At 37.1% G+C, this 23,148-nt stretch overlaps 1 protein-coding gene and 1 long non-coding RNA gene across 34 annotated transcripts in view; both read left to right on the top strand.

Moving 5' to 3' along the window:
* The window catches only part of LOC105481328 (pleckstrin homology domain containing A5), a 250,885-nt gene that overhangs the window by 6,786 nt on the left and 220,951 nt on the right, over nt 1-23,148 (top strand). The gene's annotated exons all lie outside the window — the stretch shown is intronic.
* The window catches only part of LOC139356847 (uncharacterized), a 36,197-nt gene continuing 19,925 nt past the window's right edge, over nt 6,877-23,148 (top strand). The window contains exons 1-2 of the long non-coding RNA XR_011609307.1: nt 6,877-10,329; nt 10,360-23,148. The exon at nt 10,360-23,148 is cut by the window's right edge and continues 19,925 nt beyond it. This is a non-coding gene — a long non-coding RNA (uncharacterized lncRNA). The remainder of the gene's footprint in view (nt 10,330-10,359) is intronic.

Genomic DNA, 23,148 nt, shown 5'->3' with positions numbered 1-23,148 from the left:
AAAGCAGATAACTTAGCCCATAAAGCACAGAAGAAAATCTTACACATTTGAGTTATAAAGCTTTCTGCTTACTCCTTGAAAATATTGCTTAATGATTCTGTAATGACAGGCCATGGTAACTTAAAATGGTTGTGTTATTTACTATTCCTTTGTGCTTCAAAGTTTTCATATGGTTAACTTAGAGTGCCAAGTAAATCTTAAGGCTCTCTGAATAGTGAGAAACTTTATTCTGATTATTTAAAGGTCATTGTAGGATTGGGGATCAAAACAATATTTGCAGGGTATAAAACTATGCAAATTTTGTAAGGTTATGTTTTCATACTGCTTTTTTTAACTTAAAATTCTAAGTTCTGGAAATTGAACTTAGATATGCAAACAGAGCATGAGGTTTTGTTTCAATATCTGCAATAGCTGAATCTAATGTATGCTAATTCCAAACTTACCAAAACTAGGGTTGCAAGTGAGGAGAAAAATCTGTTTCTTCAGATTTTCACAATTCAGAATATGAATGAAGATGGGGAATCTAGCATAACTACCATAAAAAACATTAGAATATATTAACTATATATTTGATACTTAAAGTTGTTTTATACTTTACTTTTTTTTTTTTTTTTGGAGACGGAGTTTCACTCTTGTTGCCCAGGCTGGCATGATCTCAGCTCACTACAACCTCCACCTCCCAGGTTCAAGCAATTCTCCTGCCTCAGCCTCCCAAGTAGCTGGTATTACAGGTGCCCGCCACCACGCCCAGCTAATTTTTTGTATTTTTAGTGGAGACAGGGTTTCGCCATGTTGGCCAGGCTGATCTCGAACTCCTAACGTCAAGTGATCCACCCACCTCGGCCTCCCAAAGTGCTGGGATTACCACTACGCCTGGCCAAAAACTGTTTTGTACTTTCTGTAATAATATAACCAAATTTTGATTACTAGAGCTACATAAGGCTTTAGAACACTTTGTGGGCATTATATTTCTTTTCCATATTTATAACAAAAGAGGTTTGGGCTGTTAATATGTGATTCCTTACATGTATGAAGCACTTTATGCTGATTCATTAGGTATAAAACAACTATGAACTATGATCTCAGCTTTCAAGGAGTTTGTAGTGTAGAGAGAAAGATGCAGTATATTAAAACAGGGAGGTGGTGTGGGGAACATAGACTTATTTAGTGCTAGGCACTTCAGCATAGCATTAAACTCCTATAATCCTCACAGTAGCTTTTTTGTTGTTGTTGTTGTCTCTTTCCTTTTCAAGTTGGGGTGTCAGGACTTCCAGCCTCAGTAAACTTTGTTGTGGAATTCTTTTTTATTTTAGCCCCAGGACCACTGCTCAGGGCCAGGTTTGCTCAATTTCCTCCTTGTATTTCCTGTGATATAGTATAATGCCCAGCATCTAGTCAGCCTCTAAAGAAGTGGTATCTGGGATGATAATGATGCTGGCTCCTGGTTATTTAAGGAGTTAATCAAGATGGAGAAAGAAGAATCCCCACAACTCAAGTGGTTGCATTTTAAGAACACTTTCTAGATTTGTCAAGGGATTTTTTTCTTCCCTAATCTGTATAGACCCCTTCGCTTCTTCTTATTCTCAAAGCTGGCCTATATTTAGGAAGCAGGAGGATGTGATCAATACAAAAAGACAGAAAGTATTGAAGAGTTGAATAGTTGATGGCCTGGAGACAGGGCTTTACGTAGGACCTGTCTGTCCTATACAAGATGGAATTTCTTTGTATTTGTTAGCAGATGCTGTTTTGTTGTGACCATTTCATTTTTTTAAATAACAGATAAATATAAGATGAAGTTAAGGGTGAAAAGTTATGTGTATATGCAAGTTAAAGTTAAAGGTGTAAAAAAATGATACTAGGCCGGGCGCAGTGGCTCATGCCTGTAATCCCAGCACCTTGGGAGGCCAAGGCGGGCAGATCACTTGAAGTCAGGAGTTTGAGACCAACCTGGCCAATGTGGTGAAACCCCATCTCTACTAAAAATACAAAAATCAGGCAGGCGTGGTGGCGGGTGCCTGTAGTCCCAGCTACTTGGGAGACTGAGGCAGGAGAATCGCTTGAACCCAGGAGGCAGAGGTTGCAGTGAGCCGAGATCACACCACTGCATTCCAGCCTCGGTGACAGAGTAAGACTCTGTCAAACAAACAAACAAACAAAAAAACCAAAAAAATAATAATGATGCTAGTTTGAGTTGTGAGAATTCAGAGGAAGAAGAGGCAGCCTCGGCTGGGCTGTCCTGGAAAGACTTGAAGAGGTGGGAGTTGAGCTAGGCCTGAGGGTATGGATGGGATTCACTTTCAGATGGGTTGATAAGACTGGCAGGATACATTCATGGGGGTGGGCACATGTATAATATGTGAATATGTGTAATGAGCAATGCTAACTATGCTTGTTAGTGATGGTTCTGTAGAAAATGCTAGGATGATGGGAGGTGAGTCTAGGAATGCTATTTGGAACCATACTGTGTCTGGGCTTTGAATGTCAGGCTGAGGTTTTTATTTTCTGGGCAAGCCTTTGCAGATGTATTTTAGTATAGGGTTAATTATACAACATGAAGGTTTTTAGGGAGATTTTAATATAGGCAGCATGGATTGGACAGGAGCAAACCTGGGAATCAAGGGGAGCATTTCTGAGTCTGTTGCCATAATTGGGTAGTTACTTGAACCAAGTTTGTGGCAGCAGGAATGGAAAGAGGCCATTGATCAAAGATGTTAAAGAGGAGTTGACAGGCCTTAGGAGTCTTGCTGGGCAAGGAGGTTAACAGAAAAAAAGAGGTCAAAAGCTACTCAAAGCCTTTGTGTCTGAATGGCTACAAGAATGATGATGAGACCCTTGACCGGAATAAAGGAGTAGGTGTGGGAGGGGGAGCCCCAGGTGGACATGTTAATGATGGTTTGGTTTTTGAGCTGTTTGAGAGGACATAGTATTTTAGGTGGCTAAAATCCGACTTTCACAAAGGACTCCTGACATTATTTTCTTACTCCCCTCATAAAAAGCAAACACAACCCACTCCCTTATCCTATCTCAGCTACCTAAATGACTATCTACCTATTTATCGATTCAGGCTGGGAATTTCATATTCATCCATCTAATTATTCATTCAACAAATGCTTATTGAATATTTTCTGTGTGCCAAGTGCTTTAAGCTTTATGAATGAAACAGACATGGACACTACTCTTAAGAACTTTATCGTTGAATTAGTGGGGGAGCTAGTAATACAATGATCATACAAATATATAAGATAGACTGTCATAAATGCTATGAAGAATATCTAATGTTTTGACTACATATATTGAAAGGCCTTAGCCCATTGTGGGGGTTACTGGGAGAGGCCTTTCTCACAGTTAAGCTCTGAACCCCTGCAGAGTGGATCAGAATAGAGCAGTGTAAAGTCACTGGAAAGATGAAGAATAAATAGCCTCCTGGTCTTGAGATTGGACCACAACCTAAGTGAAAGCATTGCCATATCTAGAGAGAGACTTGGGGGAGGGGTTGGTATGGTATGGCAATTTATACAAAGGAGAAAGCTGCTGCAGAAGCTGCTCTTCATCATCCACTAGATAACAATGTTTAGCCAACTGAATTTAATGATTTTCTGAGTCCCAGTGGCAAGGTCTTCCAATTAGTCACTCACTCATGTATTCTTTCAATTCTCTTGAATATATTTTGAACTCATAGTTGTGTGCCTTAGTGATTAGTATATATCAGTAAATGAAATAAACCAAAAAATTCTGCACGTCTGGGGAGTGGAATGATGGGGGAGAGAATGTCAGATAAAGTAAACAATAAATAAGTACATTTTATAGTATGTTAGACTACACATAAATCCTCTAAGGAAAAAGTCTACTTTGTTTTCAGGAAAACAAGGAAATACTATATTACTGAAGTCTGTACTATCGTGATTAGTGTGCAAGCAGTGAATATAGACTAAATGTTAAAATACTGAAATCAGTGGGTCCAGTAGAAACCCAAAAGAAATAAAGTGGTCCTCATGAGGTACAGATGATAGACATTTCAGAGCCACTGTGGGAACATCTTGGCCACTAAGGAATGTCCTCTGAACTACTTAGGAATTCTCCAAAGTGGCCAGGAAGCCACCCACACCCAAGAGAATCTTTCGGACTATTAGTTCTCTGAAGGCAGAGATAGTCTTATACTGTAGCCATCTTTATGCTTCCAGTGCCTGGAACGTAATAGACAAGTGTTTGAAATGAAGCTCTAAAACAAATCGTAAGAAAAGCAAGCCTCTTTACCTAAATCTGAACATCCCAGGGCATTTTTTTTCTTCTCATTTGTCATCTAGTCATAACTCTTGTTTTTGTAAACGTCACTGACCCAAAGCCAACTAGTATAAGCAAAAAGGAAACTATTTCTTTTTTTTTTTTTTGAAGACAGTCTCTGTTGCCCAGGCTGGAGTGCAATGACTCAATCTCGGTTCACTGCAACCTCTGCCTCCTGGGTTCAAGTGATTCTCCTGCTTCAGCCTCCCAAGTAGCTGGGATTACAGGTGCCTGCCTCTACGCCCGGCTAATTTTTTTGTATTTTTAGTAGAGATGGGAGTTTCACCGTGTTTGGCCAGGCTGGTCTCCAACTCCTGACCTCAGGTGATCCACCTGCCTTGGCCTTCTAAAGTGCTGGGATTATATTATAGGCATAAGCCACCGTGCCCAGCCAGGAAACTGTTTTCACACTAATTTCAAGAGTGATGCAAGAAAATTCTTCAAGGCTCTTCCTCACCTGCTTTTTTTTTTTTTCCCCCACAGAAAGCTTCTCTTTAACCAGAAAAATGGTTACATGCTGCCCCAAATTATACCCGTTTAGCTTTTTAACCTAAAATGTAAGTTTTTTTTCTCTAGTTGCAAATAAAAAAATCTTGGACAAGGACTTTTGACTACCTTGGATCACATGCCTGTTCCTAGAATAGATACTGGCCTGCTGGTCTTCAGTCATTGTCTGTCCTTAGCTAGAGCCAAGGCCCTAATATTGGCAAACCATCCAGAAACATCTAGTTAGAGAGGAAGGCCCAGTTCATCACTGGAAGTCAAGATATGAAAGACTGAAGATCAGAGGTCTTCTTATAATACAGTGTAAAATGCCTAAAGGCCAGGGAGACAATGAATCTGAGCATCAGTAAACTTCTGAGAAAAGAAGTAATGGTACCAGTGATATTCAAGGAAGCCTTTTGCCTTGCGTTGCAGAAGGAATAGTTGAAGTTGTTCAGGATGGTTCAGGCCAGGACCAGGGAGGATTAAGAGAAAGTGCTGAATTTTGAGGAAGAATGAGTAGAAGCCAGTCTTAGATTGGCTGTCCTGAGCAAGTGAGTTTGAAGAAACCAATATAGCACAAGTGGCAGTAGAACTTCACTATGGTGGAAACCTCACCCTGCTAGGTGAGGCCAGGGATTCTCGTTGGTGCTTCTGAAATTACTGGCCACTTGAAGAGTAATTCCTAGACAGTGTCACTGCTTGAGTAATGTTGCCAATGCTTGCTTGCTATGATGCTGTCTACCTGGGGAGTGGATTTTGTTCCCTATCCCTTCCAAGTAACTTGGATTCTTTACATATATTGTTTCTTTGAATAGAGATGCTCTAAAAAAGTTTGCCTCTGAGGTGAAAATTCCAAATTTTGCTAAAGTGGTTGAAGTTGCATATTGTTCAATGTTAAGGCCAGGTGCAGTGGCTCACACCTGTAATCCCAACACTTTGGGAGGCCAAGGCAGGAGGATTCTTTGAAGCCAGGAGTTCAAGACCAGCCTGCGCAACATAGTGTGACCCCTGATCTCTACCAAAAAACAATGTTTTTTTAAATTAGCTGGTCATGGTGGTGTACCCCTGTAGTCCTGGTTACCCAGGAGGGTGAGGCAGAAGGATTGCTTGAGCCCAGGAACTCAAAGCTGAGGTGAGCTATGATCATGCCACTGCACTTCAGCCTGGGCAACTGAGCGAGACACCATCTCTAAAACAATTTTTTTCAAAGTTATTCAACATAAAATATAAAACTCAGTAAAATAGGGCAGTATGACAAAATTTTGAAAAGAAATAAAGAAGTCCTTGCCCAATTTTCACAGTATAAAGAAATTATATAACATGTTAAAATTAATATGAATTTTTTCTCTGTGGAAAATTCATCCATATTTATTTTGAAAAAGCTATTCTGTTCTATCACAATATAGATATAGTCTGATAGCAATAGCTTTTTAGTGTATATATGTAAGGTATACATGTTTTGATGTACGTAATGAAATGGTTACAGTAGTCAAGCACATTAACATATCCACCTATAATCTACTCGATCAGCAAATTTCCAGTATCCAATACATTATCTCAGTCTCTACTGTAGTCTCTAAATTTATTCGTCCTCTATAACTGCAACTCTACTCATTTTGATCTCCATATTCCCATCCCCCCTCATTTCTACTCTTGTTTTTATGTGTTTTACTTTAAAATTTTTTTTAGCTTCTACATGTAAGATCATGCAGTATTTTTCTTTCTGTCTGGTTTATTTCACTTAACGTAATGTCGTCCAGTTCTATCTATGTTGTCACAAAAGGCAAGGTCTTATTTTTTACAAGAATATGATGAACAATATTCCATCATATTTTCTTTATCCATTCATCTCTTGATGGACATGTAGGTTATTACCTTCTTTTGGCTATTGCCAGTAATGCTGCAGTGAACATGGGAGCGCAGATGTTCCTATGAGGTGGCAATTTCATTTCTTTTGGGTATACACCCAGAAGTGGGATTGTAGATCATATATGGTAGTTCTCTTTTTAATTTCTTGAGGAACCTCCATACTGTTTGCCATAATGGCTGCACTGTTTTTTGTTCCTACCAACAATGTATGAGGATTTAAGCATTTCCTTTTTAAGGATTTCCTTTTTTCTGCACCTTGCAGGCACTTGCTTGATGGCATTTTTTTTAAAGTTAGTGAAGAAATACCACAGAATGATTCCAAATCAAATAATAAAAGTATACATTTAGTGTATATGCTTCTTTTTAACCTGTTTTATAATGTTAAGGTTTTTTTCTTATAGAAGCAATTCATTTTTATTATAGAACATTTGGAAAATACTAAGGAGTATAAAGATGGAGTAAATAAAAATCATTCACAGTCCTGTTATGCAGAGAGAATTTCTACTAATATTTTGGCAGGTTTGCATAATTACATATGCAAACCTTATTGTGTACAATTATATGCATACATGCTGCATATATAATTATGTATTGTATATGCATAATATATGCATGTATTATATACAATTATACATACAATTATGCACAATTATGTATGCGGCACATATGCGCATATTATGCATATATAATGTTTCACATTGACAATTATAAGTATATATATTTTTAAAGATTTGAGTCTTACTGCTATTAATAATACTGTGTCAAATCCTATTTTCATTAGCTGTATTAGTATCCTTATTATATATTTATTCGGTAGAAGATTTTTAATAACTATGATGTTCTGTTTTAGGAATACATGGTATTTAGTCCTCCACTTCCAGGTGGCTTTGTTGTTTATGAGTTTTTGCTGTGAGAAAAATTTTTATATGAATACTCTTGAATGCATGTCTATTTTATAGAATTGGAATTGAGAAAATACATGAGCTTTTTAGATGGTTCATTACTTAACATTTGCCAAATTGCCCTTTAGAAAATTTGTGCAGATTTGTTCTCACTTGAGAACATATGAGAATGTATGAAAGTGCCTTCATTTCTCCATAACTGCAATAAGTGCTTCTGATTGAATAGATGAAATTTAAAAGGTAACTGATAGAGAGTCTGTGTGGATTATTACTAGAGATTCAGATGGTTTGAAACACAGATTAGTCCTTCAGTTATGCATGTCTACATAAAGAACTACCCCAGAACTCAGTGGCTTAAAACAATGATGATTTCCAATTTCTCACTTTTCTTTGAGTTGACTAGGCTCAGCTGTACTGGTCTTCAGTTCCATGCAGTATATATAACTGAGGTCATGGGTCTGGAACAAACACCAGCGTCTCTCCTCGTGGCCTCTCATCAGTTAGTCTGTCTCAAGTTTTCTTTATGGCGTGGCAGTTGGCTTCTAAGAGGAATTATCCTAGGAGAACAGACCACAGTTTTCAGGCACTTATAAAACTTCTGCTTGTATCATGCTTGCCCATGTGGTCCTGGTTGATGTAAGTCAAAGTCAGAAGTGGGAGGAGAGCTGCACAGGGGTGCAAATACACGGAGTGTGGGACATAATGTAATGGACAACCAGATTGATAAATTAAGTTTCAGCCAGCATTGCAACTCTGTTTAGTGATAGCTGTTTGAAGTACTGTATTCAGAAGAATTTGGAGACCAACTTCTGGATCAGTGGGAAAGCATATTGTGATAAGCTAGTGACATATGCAGGGATTTAGGTGAGGAAGTGGATATACTGGTGTATTTACCATTACTAATTTAATATCTGTTAATTTTATCATAAAGTCACAAACTTAGAAAATCAAAGGAAGTCATGAACTTGAATGCTAGCCCAAATACTTTAAAACCATTTGAATACCTGAGTAAACTGACTCTTAAACTTCAGTTTATCCCAGTTTCACATTGACAGTTAATATAGTTGGTAGTAAAAGATATAAATAATTGGTATCTTAAGACTAGATTACTTTGCACAATACCCATGTTTTACACCAGGACTGCTGTTTCCCACTGATGAATGACACAACTGTAGCAGAGTTCAAACATGAGGATCAAAGTACCTATGCTAGTGATCAAGATAGTAGTGCCTTGGGTTATATGAGTGTGTAGACAGATATCTCACATACGTATGTATTTGTGTGAAGGGTGTGTCTGAGAGAGAGAGAGGAGGGAGAGAGACAGAGATTTTATGTGCTTGACTGAACTGTCAATTTGACTTTTGGATTAACTCTATGATTATTAGGAGTTATTATCAGTGGCAGTATTTGGATAAGAGTAGCACTATAGCCCTCTGCCTTCCAAGAGGACTTATAGGAAGATATTCCTACTCCTTGATGCAGTAGCGTAAAGTCCTCTTTTATGATTTTTCCCTTCTACCCCATACTCTGCTCCCCACGAGGTTATAATAAGTATCAGTAGTTTAGGGTCCATTCTTCTACTCTTCTTTCTTTGCATGTACATACTTATATATACGTAAATTTTTTAACAAGAATGGAATTGTCCTATATGTACTCTTCTTTAACTTTTTATATAATAAATATCTTAGGTCTTTTCATAGTACTGGTTGAAGGTCAGTACCATTCTTTCAATAACTGTAAAACGTGCCTTAATGGTTTTGTTATACTCCTGTTGTTGGACATTGAGGTTTTTTCCTATTTCCGCCCCCCACCCCCACCCAATTCCTAGAAGTGTGATAGTGAACAAATTTAAACATAATCTTTGTGGTCACATGCAAATATTTTTATAAAATAGCTGTTAGATGTAGAATTGTTGAAATAGGCTGTATTTATAGTTTAGCTTTGGTAAGTTGTAGTAAGATCCTGCTAAACCCCGTAAGTGGAGTTCAAAACATTGGAAATGCTTAAATGCGTAATTGTCAGATTGAAAAATAATATTTTTTAATAAGTCTGTAGAGCTGCAAAAAACCTACAGAAGTAATAATATGACACATTGTGCAAAACTGCATAATGATTCAAAAAGCCCCAAATGACAATACATTCACTTCTTAAACTCCTTTGAGAATTAGGGTTGGCCAAATCGTGGGAGACATTTGCCAATCACATTCAGATTAATTTCTGGTTTTCCTATTTGGTTTACTGTTAGGCAACTTTCTTCCAAAAGGTCTTATTTATTTATCCTTACTTGTCTCCTTGCCAGCACTTGGTATTACTGTAGTTAAGTTTTGGCTAGTACAATGGGCAAAAATGGTATCTTCTTGTTTGAATTTACATGCTCCTGCTTTCAGCCATGCGTGGCATCCTTTTCAATATTTATTGCCCATTTGAATCTCTTCTGTAAATTTCCTGTTTCATATATTTTCTGTGTTTTTCTATTGAGTTATTTTTCTTAGTGATTTATGTTAGGTATTTATTTGTATTTTTGATGTCTAAGGCCAGTTAGCTTAGTAGACATCTCGAAAATATTTTGGTTGTGCACTCCTACAAATAAAAAGTTTTTGAGTATACACCCTCAAGTATGAATATTATACATGTATTTGTTTAGAAATTATATACATGTATTACTGTCAGTCTGTGTCTTACATATTAGTAAAGCTGTATTTTCTTATTTTTATTTAAAACTAAGTGTAAACAGAGGTACTAAATGTTTTCTCCTGCAACCCAGTGGAAAGCCCAGTGTGCACCCACTTAGGCAGTTAGGAGTTAGTGTGCACCCACTTAGGCAGTTAGAACATAATATGCCTTCGACCAGTTAGAGTTGCCAATAGGAATATGCTCTCTGTTTTGTGACCACAAAGTACATCTTCACAAGCCTGTGGGCACTAAGAATTGTGAAGTGGAAAGTAGCAATGGGTTAGACTTTGACTCTCTTACCTTAGTTAGCTGTATTACTTTGATAAAATTGATACTGTTATATACCAGTTTTCTCTCACATAAAATGGAGGGGATAATTCTTGTCTTGACCATTTTATAGACTTATGATGCTGTGAGTTAATTTATATGAACAAACTTTGAAAAGCTGTGAAACATTCAGTAAAGAGGTAAAATACGTAGGTATATGTTTTCCAAGTTTATGCCATTGGGATTCAAAGAGAATATGCCTCAATGTCATTTATGCTGAAAAACAACTTAAAATGCATGGCCTGCTCATAGTGGTTTAGAAATGTGATCATTTAATCTTCCTCTCAAATAGATTTTACACCTCTTGAAAGTAGGAACTGTTACACATAAGTCAATGAGTATTTGTTGACAGTATAGCATTCACTTAATAATATATGTATTTCTTTTTTCTATTTAAGAAAGCCTTGTGACTTAGGAATTAGAAATCAGTTTCTTCGTGAAATGCCTAGACCGTGGTACTAAGGAGAGCTTTCCTTAAAGAGAAAGTTTAGGGCTGCAGATAAAAGGCAGGACTTAGCTTCAATATGTTCTACAGGAATGAAGAATTCAGGGTGTTGGTAACGTTAGGGACACTTACATAGCTGAGTGGAAATGAAGTATGAGGAGGCAATACTAAAGGCAGTATGTGATATAGTATACCCAGGAGTGACTATGAAAGCACAACTTTGAATGAAGTTGAAGTTGTTGCTGCTGTTTGAAAAACATATTTTGTAGTTTCTTTTTTTTTTGGAAATGAATGAATTTAACTGCAGAATGACTTATTATCAGTAAAGGGGAATAGTGGAGAGAGAAGTAAAAGAAATGAATGCCTCATCATTAATAAGAAGGAATAAGAAAATTGGGATTGCACCCGGCGCGGTGGCTCAGGCCTGTAATCCCAGCACTTTGGGAGGCCAAGGCGGGCGGATCATGAGGTCAGGAGATCGAGACCATCCTGGCTAACATGGTGAAACCCCGTCTCTACTAAAAATACAAAAAAATTAGCCGGGTGTGGTGGCTGGTGCCTGTTGTCCCAGCTACTCGGGAGGCTGAGGCAGGAGAATGGCGTGAACCCCGGAGGCGGAGCTTGCAGTGAGCCGAGATTGTGCCACTGCACTCCAGCCTGGGGGACAGAGCAAGACTCTGTCTCAAAAAGAAAAAAGAAAAAGAAAGAAAAGAAAATTGGGATTGCAACTGTATAATTAAACAGGTTTGAAATGTTTCATTTTATTTTTAGAGACAGGGTCTCACTCTGTTGCCCAGGCTGGAGTGCAGTGGCGAGATCAGAGCTCACCTTAGCTTTGAATTCCTGGCTTCAGGTGATTCTTCTGCTTCAGCCTCCTGAGTAGCTGGGACCAAGGCATGTGCCCCCACGCCTAGCTAATTTTTTTTTTTTTAGAGATGGGGTCTCACTGTGTTGCCCAGGTTGATCTTGAACTCCTGGGCCCAAGCCATTTTCTTGCATTGGCCTCCCAAAGTGTTGGGATTATAGGCATGAGCAGCTGCACCCAGCTTTTGAAGTATTTTATTTTATTTTATTTTATTTATTTATTTTGAGACGGAGTCTCATTCTGTTGCCCAGGCTGGAGTGCAGTGGCACAATCTTGGCTCACTGCAACATCTGCCTCTCAGGTTCAAGCAATTCTCCTGCCTCAGCCTCCTGAGTAGCTGGGATTACATGCATCCACCACCACGCCTGACTAATTTTTGTATCTTTAGTAGAGACAGGGTTTCACTATATTGGCCAGGCTGGTCTCGAACTCCTGACCTCAAGTGATCTGCCTGCCTCGGCCTCCCAAAGTGCTGGGATTATAGGTGTGAGCCACCATGTCCATGAAGTTATTTTAAATGTATTAATATTCAGGCTCTGCAAAGGTGCTGGAGATTAGGCATGCTTAGGCACACACTGCTGGCTGACACAGGCAGAGCCCATGAGCAATATAGTAGCTTCAGTAGGCTGGGATTACGTGTGGGTGATGGGCCTAGCAGGTCACGTTCCTTCTGAAGCCTCTCTTCTCATTTGTATCTTTAGTAGAGACAGGGTTTACAACCCCACAGAGTAGCAAACAGGACAGGCCTGGTTCGGTTCAAGTCAGTAAACTTTTTGTGCTTACCCAGGTGAATGAGAAGAGGAGGTAACATGTATGATACCTACTTTCAAAAACTTAATTACTTAAACTCTTGAAGAAGGTGGAAGACTGCAAAAAAAGAAATGAAATTCTTTTGAGAATTTGGAAAAGTAGATGCATTTCTCAGAAATAGTTCACTGAAAAAATTGTGTATCAGAAAAGAAGGATGAAAATAAAAGGAAATCAACTATTTTGTTGTTGTTAACAGAAGAATCTCAGGTTCTTTCACACCTAGTCATCTGGATTTTTTCAATATCCTCCCCTCCGTTGTTCTTATGAAAGTCTGACTGCTATTCCTTTCTCAGCAGGTTCTCTAAAAGAAGCTCTAGAAAGGAAACAAACATTATTATTGGTAGGAGAAGTAAAGTCCTTTGATGGAGTTGTGAGTCTTTACTGTATATAACAGTTCCTTTCTGACCCACTATTTAAGCCTCATTGTAGAAGATGACCCTGAAGTTGAAATATTTCGCAATTATTGGTTTCAGTTCCTCAAAAACATTAATGGAGACAATTGATAGATTATCAGAGTTGAACAGAGGTAAATCATTATAATCTTGCTGTATCAGTTATTGCTCTATAACAAACCATTCAAAAACTCAGTGGCTTAAAACAGTAACTATATATTATTGTGCATACTTTTCCTGGGTTGGCTGGGCAGTTTCTCTAGTTTGTTTTTTTCTCTAGTTTCTGTGGGGCCTGCTCTTATCTGAGATCAGCTAGTCAGGTAAGAGGCTTTCCTGATCTTGGCTGGTCTAGGATGGCCTCATCTAGGATGATGGGAATGACTCTTCCTCTAATAGGCTCCGGCTTCCTCTGCTAGGCCCAGCTTGCTGTGTGATGAAGACAGGCATCCACCCAAGTGAGCAGAAGCACCTAAGGGTCTCTTGAGGCCTAGGTTCAGAACTGGGACAGTGTCACTTTTACTGCTTTCTCTTGGCCAGAGACAGTCACAAGATCAGTTCAGATTCAAAAAGTGGAGAAATGGACTCCATCCTTGAATGGGAGGAGTTGCAGACTAACATTGTACAAGGTTGTAGATACAAGGAGAGGTGGAAGATGGAGGCATTTTTGTAATCCATGTAAAGTACATGCTGAAAAAAATTACTGAACCCAGCTGAAGTTTAAGTTCTTCAGTCTCTAATATGGGATTACACTTGATCCTGGACACACTGCTGATCACACATGTACTCCTTAGATTATATAGAAATCTATGCGGACATGTGTGCAATGACCCTCTTTATTAAAACTGTTAATTCCTAACTCCTGTAGAATAGGGTTATTATGTTTTTTTCTTTTGATGCCCTGTTTAGTTGGTTTGATACTTTCACTGGGGCTGTGTCAGTATAAGGTCCAAAATAGACCTGACTGCTTTTGTTTTGGGGGATGGAGGAAGGTATCTTAGGTCTCAGTGTACTTCTGAGAAGTCTTTCAAGTAGATGACCTCCCCTGTTCTGCCCACACCCAACACCCACTGACCAAGCACTTGCTGTCATGTTACCCTGTTTTGTTTTCCCTGTAGCACTTATCACTGATTCAAATTCTTGTTCACTTACGTGTTTGTTTTTTTTTTTCTGCCTTGTGATATGAGCCTCACAAGAGTGGGGACCTCCTCAGACCCTCTTTACCGCTAAATTCTCGCAGTTAAGAATAGTGCCTTTCTGTTCTTAGGAAATGCTCAGTAAATATCTGTCGAACATTTGTAATAAATATTTTGTAATAAACAAGTCAGCAGTTTGTTAAAATACAGTGTGTTTAAATCCTGTGTCACTGGTGCATTGCAGACACTTGTTGGGTATTTATGGAATCTTGAGGGAGGCCCATGGTCAGTAGGAGCTCGGGGAAAATGAAAACTTGAAGCCGCAAAGGGTTTTTCTAGATTAATCCGGTGAAAGGCAGATGAGCAGGAGAGTTTAGGGTATGATAGATTTGTTGAAATGTTGAACTGTTAGACTTCAGGCTGGGAAGGAGGGAAGTAGAGCAAAAAGTGATCTGATAAATTGGGATAGAGATTCTTCCAAGACCAGAGAACTCCCACAGGGAAGTAGTTAAACATGTATACTGCAAGGTTGGAAGTTTGGTGTTGCAGTGTGATCATTGAAGTCGTCATTTTAGACGTGCCAGGTTATGGGTATGACAAGGTTCTGGGATTAAGAGAATGGATGACTCAGGTAGTTGAAGGACCTTGGGGGCATAGGGAGTAAATATCTGTTCCTTGAGAGAATGCAGTCGGACAACTGATGGGGGAAAGTCCTTAGCAGCCAAGGTACTGAGGTAATGCTTTGAAAAGAGGTAGAGGTTATAGAGGAGTTTGCTAATTATGGAGCACCATTTCCATAGGTAATTAAGTTTGTAAGATAGAGGTGGACTGTAGACAGTAGGTCAGGGATGGAGAAAACAAAGACTTACTGTCGGGTTAATGCCAGGTCAGTAGATGGGTTGAGAGAAGAATTGGAGATCAAGTTAACTTGGGCATTGAGAGGCTTGCTGAATTTAGTTTCAGTAGACTCCTAAAGAAAGGTGACCCTGGGACTTAACAGACAGAGGCCATGACTCATTTGGCCAAGAGTGGGGGATAGCCCAGGAATTTCTGGGTTCTGTCTGTGCTCCTTAAAGGGTATTGGGTAGGCAGATTGTGAACTCTTAGTAGCTTACATACTAAGCAGATACATACTCATTTAGCAGCTTCCATGTTTTCATTATGGTTTTTCAGAATATTTTAACTATTTTTTAAATTAGAAATGACATTTTCCAAATGTAAACTCTTTAAAGATGTAAAACATGAATGATATATGCAAATACTAAAGGACAGTGATTTAATTAATTTAAGTAATACTATTGTCAAGTCTAAAATTCAAAGATCTAAGCCTGGAACCTGGACTTAAAAAAAAAAATTAAGGATCAAGATTTTCAGATTAGCATTTTCTGTTTTTTAGTCATACAGTTTTTTTTTTTTTTTACATTGGTATTAACAGTAGATATTTTAATGTAAATATTTAATCTTTTTTGCTGTTAGTCATTTGGAAGTTCAAACTGTGTGATGAACCAGACCAAAATTTCATAATCTTTAAACCACAAAGTTGCCTAATAGGCAACAAAGCAAGCAGAACAGCAGTGGAAGATTTTACAAATTCCCAGAACCACCTGGAAATAATTTAGGAAAGCCTTTTGACTTTAGGCTCATAGATAAGAATAATTAATAGCAATTACTTTCTTGTCTTTAGTCCTTTGGTCAGATTTGTTTCTTTGGAAAGAGCGAGGCAGGTTAAAATAATCTATATAATATAAATTGCCCGTGCAATGCAAGTCAGTTTGTTTTATGCAGGTAGCAGTAGTATGAACTTGGGGTCAAATGATATTTCTTATATGCTACTTATATGTGATGGTAAGAACCAAAAGAAAATCTTTGAGTGTGTGTTTTATTTCTTTCATTATGACAATTTAATTAAATGCCAAATGAGTATAACATTTGTCAGACATGAGGGAAAATAAGATGAATAAGCACTGCAAGTGATAGCTTAAAATATAGAATTTTTTTTTATGTCGAAGAGCTTCTCTAGGATCTGTAAATAGGAGTGTAATTGAAGTTGTAAAGTATGTGCATTTGATTTTGGGAATTTCTTTGTCTATTATAATCTTTTGCCCATAATATGTGTGGCAAGTTTACTCTCCTACATTGTAGCTTACCTTCACATTCCAAGAGATCTTTTGACGAACAGAGGAACAGAGTTCTTAATTTTGATGTAATTATTTGTCAGTCTTCTGTAAATTATCACAGGTTGTTTTTTGTTAGTTTGTTTGTTTTAATTCCTTTCCAGTCCTTTAATCTTTTTCCATTCCAATCCTTACATGTCTTCATGTTGCTGGCTAGTATTGCCAGTACAGTGATAGGAGCAACTACAGCTCTGACATAAAAATGAAGGCTTCTAATTTTCAACACTAAGAATGATACCTGATGAAGATTTTTGGAAGGTATCATTTCCAGGTGAAGGAAATTCTCTATTTCTAGTTTGGTAAGAACTTTTATTATGAGTTTAAGTATTGAATTTTATCAACTGTTTGTTCTGCATTCACTGAGATGATTTTTTTTCTTTTAGTTTTCTTATTCAGTGAATTACCTGAATTGCATTAATACTCTTGTTAATGCTAAACCATTAATGGTAAACCTTACATTGTTGGGATAAACCCAACTTGGTCATGAAGTACTCTTTTTTCCAAGTTAATAAAGTTTGTATTTTTTAGAGCATTTTTAGGTTCATGGCAAAATTTAGTAGAAAATGCATAAAGTTCTCTGTTAGGCGCACGCACACACACACCCTTCCCCCTTCCCCCACCATGGACATCTTGCCCCGCAGTGATACATTTGTTACAATTGTACCTACATGGTCACATTATTGTCACCCAAAGTTCATAGTGTATGTTAGGATTCACTCTTGGTGTTGTGTGTTCATTGGGTTTTGACAAGTGTAAATGGCATGTATCCATCATCATAGTATCATACAGAATAGTTTCACCCCCCTAAAATCATCTGTACATCGTTCTATTGGGTTTGCTGATACTTCGTTTAAGACTTTGATATTTATGATAATAAAGTGAAATTGCCCTGTAATTTTCTTCTCTTGGACTGTCATTGTCTGGCTTCGATAGCAAGGTTGGTCCAGCCTCAGAAAATGAGTTGGAAGGTGTTCTACTTTTTTGTCTCTGAAAGAGTTTGTGTGAGTTTAGAATCAATCACTGAGAAAGGGATAGTATAGTTTTCAAATGTTGCAGTGACTTCTTGCTTTCTCTGTGTAGCTCTGTCCTTTTATTCTGAATTTATACTATCAGATGCATTTAAATATAGAATTGTTATGTTCTGTTAAGTGTAGAATGTGCCATCAGAATGAAGCCAACATTTTTATCGTGAGGGGACCTCTACCTCCAGTAATACTTGGGACCTTATCTGTTTTGTCTGATTTTGATATATAAATTTTCTTTTATTTAACATTACCTGCTCTATTTTTTTTAATCTTTTAAAAAATCTGTTTTTCCATATATTTGGATGTGTCTTTTTAAAATGGCATATAATGAATCTTTTTCAGTTTTATAAACTCTTTTTTTAACTTACAGTCAACTTACGATTATTGGTATATTTAAGTTTATTTATGCCTTATTTTGTTCTTCCTTCTCTTCCTTGTTTTCTTGTTGATTATTTAAAAGATAACTTATATAGTTTTAAAATTGTATACAACCAAAATACTTAGCAATGGATAATCAGTTTTCCCCTCAATCTTTGACTTACAAGAAACTGGAATAGATTTCAGTATGTACCACAAATTGAGTGAGAACTTATTCGGGAAAATGCCCAATAAAAGGCCTTCATAATTTTGGAAGAAGTAATTGGAATAAAGGTGACTTATCTCTTATTAGTGAGAATGGTTAAATATGCTAATAATGCCTTTCACTTTTTCTGTTTACTTGTTTGTATTCATTGATGGAAGCAGAATGTTTGGTGTGTCTTTTAGATTTAAAAACTGGAATCTAGAGGTAACTGATATTTATATTGGCCTTTTTGTGAATTAAAATAAAATGTTATCTTTTATGAAGGCATCAGACAATACCGAGTGCCTTCTGAATTACAGTCTGTGAGTCTTGTGAGTACAGAGAAATGACAGGCCTTGCCCTGAAGGATTTCTTATGCCCCAGCAATGTCTATTGATGTTAAGTTAAAGCGAGATAAGATTGAGAAACCTTTCTGTATGTGTCAGTATTAGGTCAAACCTATGGGTTTACACTGGTGGGGCTCAGGCATCAGAAAGAAAATGAGGAAAGGGTGAGAAGCTATAAGGGAGTCAGAAATGTAGGAAGGAATACCATAGGAGTTGTGCGTGTGGAGAAGAGCGCCACTCACAATTTCCTTCACTTGCCTGTTTTGAAGCAGATTATTCAAAAGATGTACATAGGAATTCTTAGTCTTCATCAGGAAGCTCACTATCACTGGGAAGACCTCACAAGCTCTATGTAAAATACATATGTTTTTATAATATCAACTGCTTTACCTGGCAAGAAGTAAATTCAGACAATCCTAAACCTGTTTTGACCATGAGGTTTTATAAAAGCACTTCTATTATATGCTTCCGAATCATGAACTCAAGTCCATTTATTTAGTAAGAAGGAGCCTGCTGGGAATGGAAGAAAGCTAGATTTTTCTATTAAGTCCCCAAACCTTGGTTTTTTCTTCACATTCCTTTTTTATATGTGTGCATTTTGCTTAGTCTTTACTCAGCCATTTCTAGTGCAGTTTGAGGAACTGTGAATTTTTATACAAGCCTAGGAATCATCAGTATTAGGGCCTTAAATGTGAGCTGTTTTGAATCAAATGGAATCTGTTTTCCTCTGCAATTGAAGATAACAGTTTTAAAGGTGTGAACCATAGTCTTGGACATAAAATATTATTAGTCTTTATCTTGAATTTGTTAACTACTTTGCACTAAGATTACAAGGGCCTTCATTTAGGTGACAAGGTTCTTATTATAGATATATATTTTTTCTCATAATCCTCATAATAAATCAAACACATGGGGAAGAAGAGTGACCATTTCAGGATTCTGTGGAACTTGAATATGATAAAACCTTACTGTCCTGTATATACACATACCCCTAGAAATAACTCATATCACTGACTCTGAAAATGACTCATCTGTGGTTGAAGATCTTTTTCCTCAGGGACATTCCTGAAAAGTATACATTGAGTAGCCCCTTTTTCTGTAATAGATTAAACAGGCAAACCCAGCAGTTCAGAGAAGGTAATTTTTATAATTGCTAGATGTTATTTTTGTTTGCTTTTTGAGAGAATTATTTGTGTTAAAAAGTAGTTTCCATTTTATGATCTTGCTTTTTGAGCTTTCCTGTATCAGTTATCGCGCCAAGTTCTTATTGCAGGGGTGCCCTGGAGTATGTTCTTGAATTGTTGGGGGTGGTCAAAAGGTTAGGAGCACTTCCTTGATTTGTTGGGTTTTTTTTTTCTCCTTAGGGAATGACCAAGCCAGTCATTTCTTCTTCTGTGAGACACAGGAAGAAATAATTAAAGAGGTTTTTATAGAGCAATGTGAAAAGTTGGCTTTTTACTTTAGAAAACTGATTTTATGGAGTATTTCTCAGGTGAAACCCATGTATTATTGGTGAAATTATATACATATGAGGCACTGATTTTTTTTCATGTTTTATTTTTAGTACAAAAGCAGGCACAAGTTCAGTATGCCACTTAGCGTAAATGTTTCTAGGATCCAAAATGACATTGATGTTAGTCCCTTTACTGTGATCACCTTACTCTGCTGCTGCTTCTACTTGTCACATCTAAGACTGTTTCTTAAAATAGAGCTCCCCAGCAGTAATTTTTCATTGTATGGCGTCATCGTGCACGTATTTCGTATGAACTCTGATAAGAGATTATGATGTTGACATCGTAAGAATTTCCCCCTTTTACAGAACGTGAAAAAATGCATACATTTAGGTTAGGCATTGACTATATATTGGGAATGTAGTTTTAAAAACTGTACAGGTCTGGCACGGTGACTCATGCCTGTAATCCCAGCACTTTGGGAAGCCACGGCCGGTGGATCACTTGAGATCAGGAGTTAGAGACCAACCTGCCCAACATGGTGAAAACTCTCTACTAACAAAAGATCCAAAAAAAAAAAAAAAAGATAGCTGGGTGTGGTGGCACTCCTGTAATCCCAGCTACCTGGGAGGCCAGGGCAGGAGAATCACTTGAACCCGGGAGCTAGAGGTTGCAGTGACCTGAGATTGAGCTGCTGCACTTAGCCTGGGTGACAGAGTGAGAATCTGTCTCTGTGTATATATATATTTGTGTATACACACACACACACACACACACACACACGCACAGAGCTGGCCCTTACCCTTGTGTATATTACAGTGTAAATACAAAACCCTCATGCTGAGTTTAAAATTACAAAGAAAAAGTTTTAAAAATTCAAATAAATTTGCTTTTTGGTTGAGTGGGAAAAGATGAAATTAAATGAATACTGTATGTCAGATAATCTGCCAGGCACTGGGGATACGAAGAGGAAATAAGCAGTCTACAAATTCTTAGAACTTCATGATTGATTTTGTTGATAGTTATTATTTAGTAATGCAGCAAAATTTATCTAATATCTAGTATTTTCTAGGTATGGTGGTAGATGGTAGAGATACCGCATGCTAATAAATGTTTTGTTTTTTTTTTTTAGATTTTGAGAAAAGTTATTTAAATTAGAAACTATTTTTACTGATTTTAAATTATTGTCCACTTGTTTTGTGTATTATCTTCCATTTCTGGAACACTTAACTGTGTTGCAGGCACTCTGCTGGGTCTTTTATATGCATATGTCATTTATTGCATACACCATACCAACCTACCCGTCAGTTATTGAGCGTTTATGTACCTGTCACTGTGCAACCATTTAATCTTACAAATGAGGACCCTAAACCTTACAGGGCTGGCAGAGCTGGGATTCAAGCTTGAATCAGGTGGGCTGGCATCCTACCCAAAAAGATTTTTTAGCAATTGTGCTTTATGTATAACATAAACAATAGGTCATCAGATTATTAAAAATTCACCGGATAGTAAAAGAGGCCATGGAAGATTTAAGTGATGCCTAACTCTGAAATAATTAGTCATCATTTTATGTAACATATATGGTATCTGTTATGGCAGCTTTTTAAAAAACCTCTACTCATGTCAACGAATACGGCTATCACCATAAACTTAGCTCAAGTTTATAATCAAGTTTTTAAAATTTGTTTATAAACTTAGATTTAAACTTAGTGTATGTCCTACAATCAAGCGTCCTGTGTAAAGGTGGCTGTATTATGCTGGTAGCATTGAAAATTGGTAGCTTGAAGAACGTCTGCTTTCAGTACACTTCGTGGATGTCCTCTTCTTGATTTTTTTTTTTTTCTTCAGGTTCCATAGTCAGACTTCCACTGACTATGGTTTTCCATTTAAAAGAACAAAAAAGAACTAGTAGCTAAAATTTGCTATAAAAGACATTTCACCTGCTTTAGTATTGGCTTACCACCATCTGACTGTATCCCTGCCTACCTGACTTATGTGGCTGTAGTAGAAATCTTGTGTAGTTTTTGAAGGGTAGAGAACAGATCTGTTTGTAGTTACAGTTCAGTGGTATAAGCTGACCTCAGGATATACCAGCTTGCTTTATTAGTGACTTAATTTTCTTACTGTAGTAAATTGGGTGTGATTTTAACTTGCTCATTCTTTGTATATGTATACATATTTTGTATATATATATTTTAACTTGTAAGTGATCAGACATCTCTATCATCATCTCTGAATTAAAATTAAAATTGTTTAACTCCTGAATAATTCAACTAATGTTATGCAACTTGGAACATAAGACCAGACACATTACTGAATCTAACATTTCAAATATTTTCTAATGTGCTTTTAACTTTTGCTGGGCACAAATGGAAATTCTCTGCCTCTGTCATAAAAAAAGAGTTTGTTATTGTTTGGTAAGACAGATTAAAACACAGCTGGGAATGAAGTAGTTAGCCCAGTCTCAAAGAAATTAGCCTCCCTCTGTTTATTTCCTCCCGTTTGTATTCCTAGAAGCAAACAGCTGTGCATTCCATTTTATTCTTTATTCCTTTACTTAAAATCTGGATCCCAAAAGAAGTAAATTGGGCATTTAGGCTTAGAAAAGTTGCCTTATCTTTAATTTTTATTGCCCTTTTCAGTTGAAACAATGATGTATTCATAATCTTACATATTTTTAAAAATAGTTACCCACAATCTCACCATCAAACATTTTCATATAGTTTACCCATAATATAGATACCACTCAGTAGTCTGCTTTTCTCAGTAGATGATTGCTGTAACATTTTCTTACACATCTATAGACTCATAATATTAACCTCTGCTATTCTGTTTTTCTGTTTATTCTGTTATTAAACGTTTCATTTAAAATTGTGTACAGTTCACTTAGTTCCAAAATAATATTACTTTCAGTGATGAACAACATACATTTTAAACTTTAAAATGTCTTTTCTAGACTGATTAAATGTTTAAATTCTCTTAAAGCCATTTATGCTAGACAAATTAGCATAGGTCTGCAGGTTTCAGTTCAAAGAATGTCAGGTATAGGTAAGTAAAAACTTTAATTTGAACAATTGAAATAAATACTTAAAGTATTTGAAGCCCTTCTTAAAGATAGGCAAGGCCTTTAGGAATGCATGAGTGAATTCATTTTTTATGTATATACAGGAATGCATGGTCATACATAATTATGTATAATTCGCAACAGTAAGCTGTTGATTATAGTAAGCTGGTGTGGGTCCTTCATATGTCAATTTGTGGATGGTGGAATTAAGACGAACTTGTGGTAGAGCATAGTTGGCTTCTGTGATTTATTTGTTGATTGGACCCCCATATAGCTCTCATTTTAGTTAACATCTTGTTATTTATCTGTCATCCGTGGACTGACTTTTACACTGTTAAATCT

Source organism: Macaca nemestrina, chromosome 10 (genome assembly GCF_043159975.1).
Source record: "Macaca nemestrina isolate mMacNem1 chromosome 10, mMacNem.hap1, whole genome shotgun sequence".
Lineage (NCBI taxonomy): Eukaryota > Metazoa > Chordata > Mammalia > Primates > Cercopithecidae > Macaca > Macaca nemestrina.
This window is presented reverse-complemented; position numbering and strand designations above follow the sequence as displayed.